This window comes from Catharus ustulatus, chromosome 3 (assembly GCF_009819885.2).
Source record: "Catharus ustulatus isolate bCatUst1 chromosome 3, bCatUst1.pri.v2, whole genome shotgun sequence".
Classification (NCBI taxonomy): domain Eukaryota; kingdom Metazoa; phylum Chordata; class Aves; order Passeriformes; family Turdidae; genus Catharus; species Catharus ustulatus.
In genome coordinates this window covers 80931645-80940757 of record NC_046223.1, presented here as the reverse complement: position 1 = coordinate 80940757, position 9113 = coordinate 80931645, and the positions used below count along the sequence as shown (strand labels likewise).

General features: G+C 45.2%; 1 protein-coding gene across 3 annotated transcripts in view; it reads left to right on the top strand.

Annotated features, from left to right (window-relative positions):
- Nucleotides 1-4332: 4332 nt before the first annotated feature.
- LOC116993483 (ankyrin repeat domain-containing protein 6-like) overlaps nt 4333-9113 on the top strand; it is an 88268-nt gene continuing 83487 nt past the window's right edge. For all 3 annotated transcript variants that reach the window (XM_033054105.1, XM_033054106.1, XM_033054103.1), the window contains exons 1-2: nt 4333-4432; nt 4769-4901. The gene's annotated coding sequence lies outside the window, so the exon portion shown is untranslated. The remainder of the gene's footprint in view (nt 4433-4768; nt 4902-9113) is intronic.

Here is a 9113-nt window from a genome sequence, read left to right as displayed (position 1 = left end):
GAACACCACCATGTCGACTATATACACCATGGCATTAAGTGCCACATCCAGTTTTTCCTTAAACACCTCCAGGAACGGTGACTCCACCATCTACCTGGGCAGAACATTTTGAATCTAATCACTCTCTCTGTGAAGAATTTCTGCCCAATGTAGAGCCTAAATTTCCCCTGAGGCAGCATAAGACTATGTCCTCTCCTCCTGTCACTGGCTGCCAGGGAGAAGAGTCTGATCCCTATCTGGCTACAAACTCCTTTCAGTCAGTTTGAAGAGAATGGTAAGGTCTTCCCTGAGCCTCCTCTTCTTGGTCATGTCCTGCAACCTCACCCTGCACAAACCCCAAAGACAAACTTAGGACTCTCCTGCATCATCTGTACACACTTCCAGCATGTGGGAGGCTCTGGGACATGGGCAGGACCAGTGTCACCCATCTGCCAAGCCCGCTCCAGCCCCAAATGTCCCGTCAGCACTGCCTGCTGCCTGACCCATACTCCGTCCATGCCACTGTCATCACATGGGCAAGCCCAAAATGTTAAGTCAGGCACTGATGGTGGAAGGTAATGTATTTGCAGTATGAGTTAGATTATTTTTATAACTTGATTAATAAGGAGCACTAAAGAGAGACATAGTAGTGAAATCTCCAAAGAAGTTGATGCCCCTGACAGACCAAGGTGTACTCATCTCCCTGACATTGTTTCCTCCAGGCCTGCTCTGCAAAATCAGACCTCCTGCCTCTTACCCAAGCCCCTTCTCAGGAGTCTCCAGGGCTGCTCTTATCTTGTACCAGTCTAAGCTCCAGAGTGTGTGTCTTAGCCCCTGTCTGTCATCCCATGCTTTCCGCTGTGGTGACTGGCAGCTGAATTCCTCATTCTCCAAAGCCAAATTTTCCTCTGTTTGTTTATCTCTTTCTACTTCTTCCTGTCCTGTTCTCCCTCCTTGCATTCAGTATATTGATTAGACTTCTGTTTGGAGTCTCCACATTTTTCCTGCAGCTGATTATTTTTCCCACCTCTGTTCTCCATGACAGTCTTATCACCAGCCCTTCCAGGTTGCACCAACCCAATGGAGATACACATCTGTCTAGAGGTGGGAGAAATCCCCCTTGTTATTAATACACAAATTTATTGAAAGGCCTACCTTTATTCTCAGCGTATCACCCTGCTTGGAAGTTTTGCTTGAACAGATTAACAATGTACTAAAAGATTATGGGAAACCTTTCAAAGTTAAATCCTGTAAAAGGAATCAGCACTTGGTTTTGGAGCAGGATTTTTTTACCAGTCGCATTGTGTCACATTTTTTACCAGCACTGTGTTTGGGACAGCCCTGACAGGCATTAGCCTGCTGAAAACTGATGGAAAGAGGAAGAGAGTTTCCAAGTGTGTAATGAAGGACCATCTGTCTCACACACCAGCTGATCACTTATGTGCACAAAGCACTGTTAGATATCAAGGCCAAGGGGGTCTTGCCCAGAAATGTGTGTATTAGGTTTCTTCTATACAAAAAGCTATGAAACACAAACAATGAGAGAGAGAATAATTTGGATATGTTGAAATACTACATCAGGGCGTAGAAACTCAAAGAAGAGGACTGGTTGCAATGCAGCTCTTCCCACAGCCTTCTCGCAACTGACATCAGCCATCTCCTACCTGACCACAGCTCCAGGTTCAAAACCACATAGATTGCAGGCCCATTGCCAGATAGGTTTTTAGAGTAGGGCTGAAGCATTTCTGCCTATCCCTTGGCAATATAATCTGTCATGGACTCTGCATAAGCCTCAGGACTCGCTCCTCCTCTGTCCCTTTGCCACCAGGGTGTTTTCAGTCCCCTCTGCATTGGGCCTTTTTCCTCTTTTCCATCTGTCAGGTCACTTGACTTCGAAGCTGGATGCACATAATGAAACTGCACCCAGCCTTCCAGTCACGGGATTTGTAGTAAGGGAAGGTAAATAAGAGGCTGAGTCTTTGCATATATGACATGTACAATGTGACTGGACTTTGTCCATTGAGAGCTTCAGTTCATAGACATTATATTCTTTCTGTGTCATTCATTTCTCTCCCCACCAGAAAAAAAAAATCCAGAAGAATACAAAATCTACTGTCTACATTCAAAAAGGTTAATGTTACTTAGGCACAGGGAATTGTCCCACTGACATCCATAGCATCAAGGAGCCTATCTGCACCTATGTTTGCAGGATCACGATAGGGTCTCATCCTGTTCTTGATAAAGAGAGAAAATTTCTATGAAATACATTGGTGACAGATCTGTGCCAAGCAAGCTTTTTTCTACAATGTGCTAACATCTTGTTTCTCAGTTGTAATGATCAAACATAACCAAAATAGTTCTGCAAACTTTTACATATACGGAACTTACTTAACATAGACATTAACTGTTGCTCACACAAATACTTCTATTCCTACATTAGAATTTTTCACAGTATAAAATGAAATAAAATTCACATTAAGTAAGCCTATCCTGAATATGGAAATGAGCAAACAAAACTGTAGTGTGTAGTGAAAATCACAGTGTTTTTATGTGTTTTGGCAACTACACTTTAACTTAAGTAATGACATCAGAATTCAGATTAATGCTGTAGTTTTGACAAAGCCTTGCTGAGATCAGGGAGGCATCAGAACTCTTGTCAATAAATCAATAAATCCAGTCAGTCAGTCAATCTTTCCTGGGAAGCACCAACCAGGTGAGGTGTGAACCTCTCCTATGACTATTGCCACAGAACGATAATTACCACAGTAATTGTTTAGTGAAAAAGGTGTAAGTAGAATAATCTGAAAAAAATTCAAAATAATATATTCATGACATAACTAGGAAGTGCCTGTGATACTTCAATGTTTAGTTTGTTTAGGGCATCAGTTCAATTAGGGCATTTTGAGAATGCCTTCAAGCCAGAGGAACAGCCTTGGAAAAGCGATGAACCTGTGAGAGCAAGCATTGCATGGAGAACAGCTCCTTGTTTTCTGTTGTCTCCTTCTCCCAATCCCACTTGTATAATTTTACTCAGCCTACTCATACAAACTCCTTTCTCCTCTCCCAGTGTCTACAGATGGTCCTGTCCAACTTGCCTCCCTACCAGTTTGTGAATTACTGACATTCACCCATAATTGCCCACACAAACACATGACTTGGGTGAGCAGAAGGTCCCAGTGATATTGTGATAGCTGCAGGGCTGGGTGAGGTATTAAGCAGGCACAGTCAGGTCTCAAGGCATCTCCCTCTCTGACCTTCAGCTCAGACTTCAAGGTCCACTGACTGGCTCCCTGCTGGAGGGAAGGGTATCCGGCCTCCCTGAAATTGGGGAAATTTTATTGTGTCCAGTTCTGGGCTCCTCGGTACAAGAGGGACACCTAGCTGCTATGGGTCCAGTGGAGGACAATGAGGGCAATTGGCAGACTGAAGCATCTCTCTTATGAGGAAAGGCTGAGGGAGTTGAGCCTGGTTGCTGAAGATGTGACTGAGGGGAGACCTCATTAGTGTGCATAAATATCTAAAGGGAGGTTACCAAGATGATGGAACCAGGCTCTTCTTGGTGGTCTCAACCATTCAGATATGAAGCAACAGGCAGAAACTGATGCAAGGGAAATTCCACCTGAACATAAGGAAGAATTTATTTACTCTGTGAATGACCATGCACTGGAACAGATTTCCCAGAGAGGTTGTGGAAGTTCCTTCACTGGAGACATTCAAGAGCTCTCAGGACGCAGTCCTGTTCCACTCTAGGATGAGCCTGTTTAATCACTGTGGTGCCTCCCAACCTGACCCACTCTGATTCTGTGCTTTTGTAGCGCTTCTGTTCCCACGCAAATTATGATGAGCTTCCATAATTAAGGTGCTAAGGAGCTTCGGTCCAGGAGAGCGCCTAGCAGGGCGTGGAGCCTGCTCCGGTCAGCGCCCTGTGTTCCTGGCCGGGGCCCGGGGGTCCGTCCTGGCTCGGCCGTGGCCGGCGGGGCGGGAACGGCCCGGGCCGATCGATGGGCGCTGCCCGCCCGCCGCGGCCGCTCGGTGTCGCCCTCACAGCGGGCACGGCGGCGGCGGCGCCTCCCCCGGGGCAGCCCCGGCCCGGCGGCGCCGCTGGAGGGGCAGTGCCGAGCCCGGCCCGGCCCGGCGGGAGCGGTGCCGCTGAGGGGCAGTGCCGAGCCCAGCCCGGCCCGGCGGGAGCGGTGCCGCTGAGGGGCAGTGCCGAGCCCAGCCCAGCCCGGCCCGGCGGGAGCGGTGCCGCTGAGGGGCAGTGCCGAGCCCAGCCCAGCCCGGCCCGGCGGGAGCGGTGCCGGTGAAGGGCAGTGCCGAGCCCAGCCCAGCGGGAGCGGTGCCGCTGAGGGGCAGTGCAGAGCCCGGCCCGGTGGCGGAGGCGCCGCTGGAGGGGCAGTGCCGAGCCCAGCCCGGCCCGGCCCGGCGGGAGCGGTGCTGCTGAGGGGCCGTGCAGGTGAGCGCGGGTGCGTGTGGCTGCGGTGGGGCGGGGGAGCGCGGAGCGGCGGCGGGAGGCGGGCGGGGCGGAGGCGCTGCCGGCGGGGCTGCACAGGTGATGGCGGTGGTGGCCGGACTGGCGGGGCTGCAGCTGGGGACGACCGTGGCGAAGCTAGTGCCCCGGAGTAGTGAAAGTGTTCCCTTATTCCAGCCCGTGGGGGGACCACCCGCGTCGGACAGACCTGCACCCTCCGGGATGCCGCGTAGGTGCCTGAGCCTGTGTCCACGTAGGGGTTCAAATGCAGGCTTGGGGGGGAAAATGAGGAGTTTTAACGCTCTTGTTCCAACTTTGAAGGCCGCGTCTGATGAGAAATGGAAATCTGGCTCAAAGTCATCCTTCCTGTTGTTGACATCACCTGAAAACTCCACTGGAAATATTTCCACTAGTTTGCTGCAAACATCACCCTCCCCTGAGGTCTCAATACCTTGTGAGTACACGCTGGCTGGTGGTAGAGCTCTGATTGTGGAAATCCATGGCTACGGCATGTAATTGTTCTGCAGTGTTCTTTTTATTGCAACCATTAATAAAGAGCTTATCGTGCCCTGGGGTGTTGTGTGTATTACAGCATAGGCTGTAGACAGTGCTCTGTTTTTTAAAAAAGGCATAACCAATATCTTCATATTTTTATAATTATATGTGAAGTGATTGTTTGAGTTTTTGATTGGTATTTCTGCAATGTACATGACCAAAAGGATGTGTTGTCTGCTACTGAATACATTTTGTTCACAGGAAAAACACTGAGAGGGTTAGAAACTAGCTTGTTGGTGGATGGATCAGTGAATCTTTGCTCCATGAGTTGTTTAAATGAACTTCGAATGTCCTACCAATGTTAAAGGAGTAATTAGGAGGATCAGTAAGTCTGCTTCTGTCCAAAGACAGAAAAATGTGACCATTGGTTAGGCATGGATCAGATCCCCTGGTAGAACTGTTTTGAGTCTATGGTTTATTCTGAGGAGAATGTTATTTACTTTCTTTCAAGGTGATGTGTCAGGCTGTGCAGCTAGTTTTATAACAACTTATTTTGGCAGGCTCAGGTTCCAAGTATTGTGTAATCTTCATTCTCTAGATAGTTGGAAAACAAGGTGTTTCTGGAGATGTGTGATTACATGTAAGATCTGCAATTGCATTGCAGACCACAAGACATGGTGTAATGACTCTCCTTCAGAACTTCATAACAATTTCTGAGCACAAAATACTCAAAAATAGTTAAATACACTGCACATAGCAAAACCTGCAGTTGGGTGGCTACATAAAGTATTTAGATGCCTGGTATGTAGATGATGTATGCCTGTTTGTCCGTGACGACCCATTAGTCTGCAAGGGTAAAAGGGAATTGTGTAGAAGCAGTAGTAATGGCATTGCTTTTCTCCTTGGCTTTTTGTTTGAAAATAATAAAATTGAAAGGGGTTTTGTGGTAGTACTCATAGTACTCAGTTGGAACGTTTTCACTTTCCCCTGCTCCTTAAGATTTACCCAGACAGTGCTACCAACCTCATATGGGAGACTGGCTTTGAACACAATAAATGAAATAGCCAGTAAATGATTGATAAAAATAAAGTGAAAACCTCCTGCTTGTGCAGGTACTTTACTTCAAGTTTTTTTTCACAGAGGTCTTTTTGTGTGTGAAGGAACAGAAATTGTGAGAAGTTGTCTGCACTAATGGGGCTGCCACGTTGGCTGATATAATGTAGTTGCAGCACCAAGCTTAGCATCTTGCCCTGTCACAGGTGGCACGTTCTGGAGTTCAGATTGTCAAACTTAGGATGTTCTTGGACTAGGTGAGATGAATGATACCTTAATAAATAAGGTGCTTGTAGGGTGTGGCAATGAGCAATTGAGCCTCAAGCTGCATTTCTCCATGTGTCTTTAGCTTCACCTCTGTTTGTCTTTGCCAATGAGTCATTTTGTGATGTGAAAGAAAGACTTTACTGTCCCTTTTTCACTAAATCTACATGGTGGGATGAACAATGCTTCTTGGTTTGAATAGATGGTGTACCAGCAAATGTATGTAAAGCACTTCCAGATTCTTAAATTAATTATACAGACAACTATATTTATTCTCATTAGTTTCAGATGTGCAATTCCTCTTTTTCCCTCAACAGTTAGGACTTTGGATGAACTTGCAGAGAACTCACAGTTGTATCCTTTTTTAGAGATATATCAGTACAACACGTCCCTGGTGGAAGTATTTTATTTAAAACCACAAATGAGGTGCCATATTTTATTGGCAAGATTGATCTAGGTAGATATTTGTCAAATGCCTAAATTGATTGTAATTGCTTTGGGCAAATAAAAATTTGAGATAAATATTTTTAGTTCCTTTTGTTTATTTGGGAATTAAATATGTTATTTCCTCAAAAATGATCCAGCCAAAAATAGGTGTAGAGCTGCACTTTGGAAAGACCTTAATTCGTAGCAGCAAGGGGCTAATTTTCTTCCCTGCCTTCTCTCCAGCTATTTTGATCCCAAGAATCTCCAGAATAGTTTCTAAAGTACAATACTAGAATATTCTTGCATACCATTGCTAACTCTTTAGGAAAAGCTTAGTTACTTCTGACTTGACTACACCACTCCGTTCTAGCAGGTGCTGCTGAAGAATAGTTTGTTACAGTTCATTGACAGCAGTTGTGAGAATAGTGAAATCCTGAAATACCCTATGTCTTTTTGTGACCTTGCTGTCATTGAATTATGTGAACTGGTCTCTTTCTAAACTTTTTCCTCTCCTTTTGTCTGTATTTGGTTTATCTCATGCTGCCATTCAGAAGACTGTTGGATTTGTGAAGGGAGGTGTTCCAAATGTAGGAAGAGTCAGAATAAATGTGTGGAGTCCTTGATTAGTTGTTGCATAGCTTTCAGATGCATAAGTGTTGGGATGCTCCCAGTGGCTGGGATGTTCTTTGACAGGTTGTGCATGACACAGTGATGCTTTGTATTCAAAGTGCTGCTGGTTTGGCCAGACAAGTATTTTTCTTGTTTTCTGGAAAACACTGAGGTCGAGTTGGAGATGTGCAGGTGTTGAGAGCAAAGCAGGAAGGATACTGTTGGTGTGCAGAAATTTGATACCAGGGACAAGAATGCTATTTAAAAAAAAAAAAAAAAAAAAAAAGATTAAATTAGTGACAATTTAGGGCACATTTTTGAGAGGTGTATGATAAATGAAGCATTAAAAGGCTACACAGGATTTTGAGGCTAAAAGCAATCTAGCTTATTAACACTAGCAGTTAGTTGGATATAGCCTGTTGCAATAAATCAATCCCCATTGGGTGGCCTAATTGATTGAATTGCTTGAATATCAGCTTGAATTCTTGCATTATCCAGTTGTGCAGAGTAGCCTCAGTGATGTACTTCTGATGCAATATTGAATGCATAAGTAGCTCATGATACAGTGCAGGCCTGTAGATTGCTGGCTTGCTTTTGCACTTTTGATCACTTGTCAGTGATCCTGCCATGTGTGAGATGAAATTAACGGTCCTTGGAATGAATTGGAAGACTCTTTCTTCCAGCCAGCACTCGTGTCTTCCTGCTTTTCCTCTGTGGCTCTCTCCTTCCCACTCCCCACACCCAGTGCTGGTCCTCCAAACCCTAGGTGCATCATAGCCAAGCCCACAGCCATGGGGGGAAATCTGGCTGTGATTAGGGATGGGATGGGATTTGGGCACATCTGTGGCAAGTGGTGGATGAAAGTATCTGATGTGGATGCCAGCCAGATGAAGCATACTGGGGCTACAGGGCAGCTGGGGTGTGATGTGCTGAGCATAGTGGGATTGCTGTAATCCTGAAGAAAAAATCATTTGATTTATGGAAAATGCATTTGGAATTTATGGAAATTAGTTCATAAAGGGTGTCCATCTTCACTGTGTCTGCATTGTGGTGGGATAATTCCTTTTCCAGTTTGAGATGCCAATTGCTTTCAGCCAGTCAGGAATATTTTGTGTTGGTTTTAACAGCATCTGTAATGTGACATCTTAGGAAGAACTGTTCCTAGGTCTATTTATATTGTGCCATTACACTTCTGAGTTAAAGTGCCCTAAATTGTCTCAGTTGGGTCAGTCACTGAGGAAAAGTGCCAACCTTTTAAACTAAGAAAGCACCGTGAATGTATGGAAATTATATATGAGCTTAATATTTGAGTAACTTTTTAAGAGTGGTCACAGTGAATCATTTTAAGTATGTTTTACTTCTGTTCAGGGTTTGATGTAGGTGCAACAGATGCAGAAATTGCAGCTGGTTCAGAGTCTTGGGCAGGATGTGATCTTTTCACTGGTGCAAATAATTGCACTAATAACTGCCAGGCAGACCTGTTGCTTAACTCAGTTTTTTAGTATTTTGTAAAGCTTACATATGAGTAATTTTCCTTCATTTTCTGTCTGAGTGCTTTTGACTGTGTCTGGCTGAAGTCTTTCAAGAGTATTACAGGATGGAGGGAAGGGCGTGTCTTTCTTCTGGCTCCAGAATTATCTGCCTGACGACTACAGTTTTTCATTGATGTTACTATTCTGGTTTGAATCCAGCAGCACTTCCTTATCAGTTTGTTTTTTCCAGATTTTGCAGCAGCTTCTGAATTCTTGCAAGTATGTGTTGTTCTTTTCTCACAGCTTCTTTGTAAAATCCTGTCACACTCTTTCCATGTGCTCTTTTT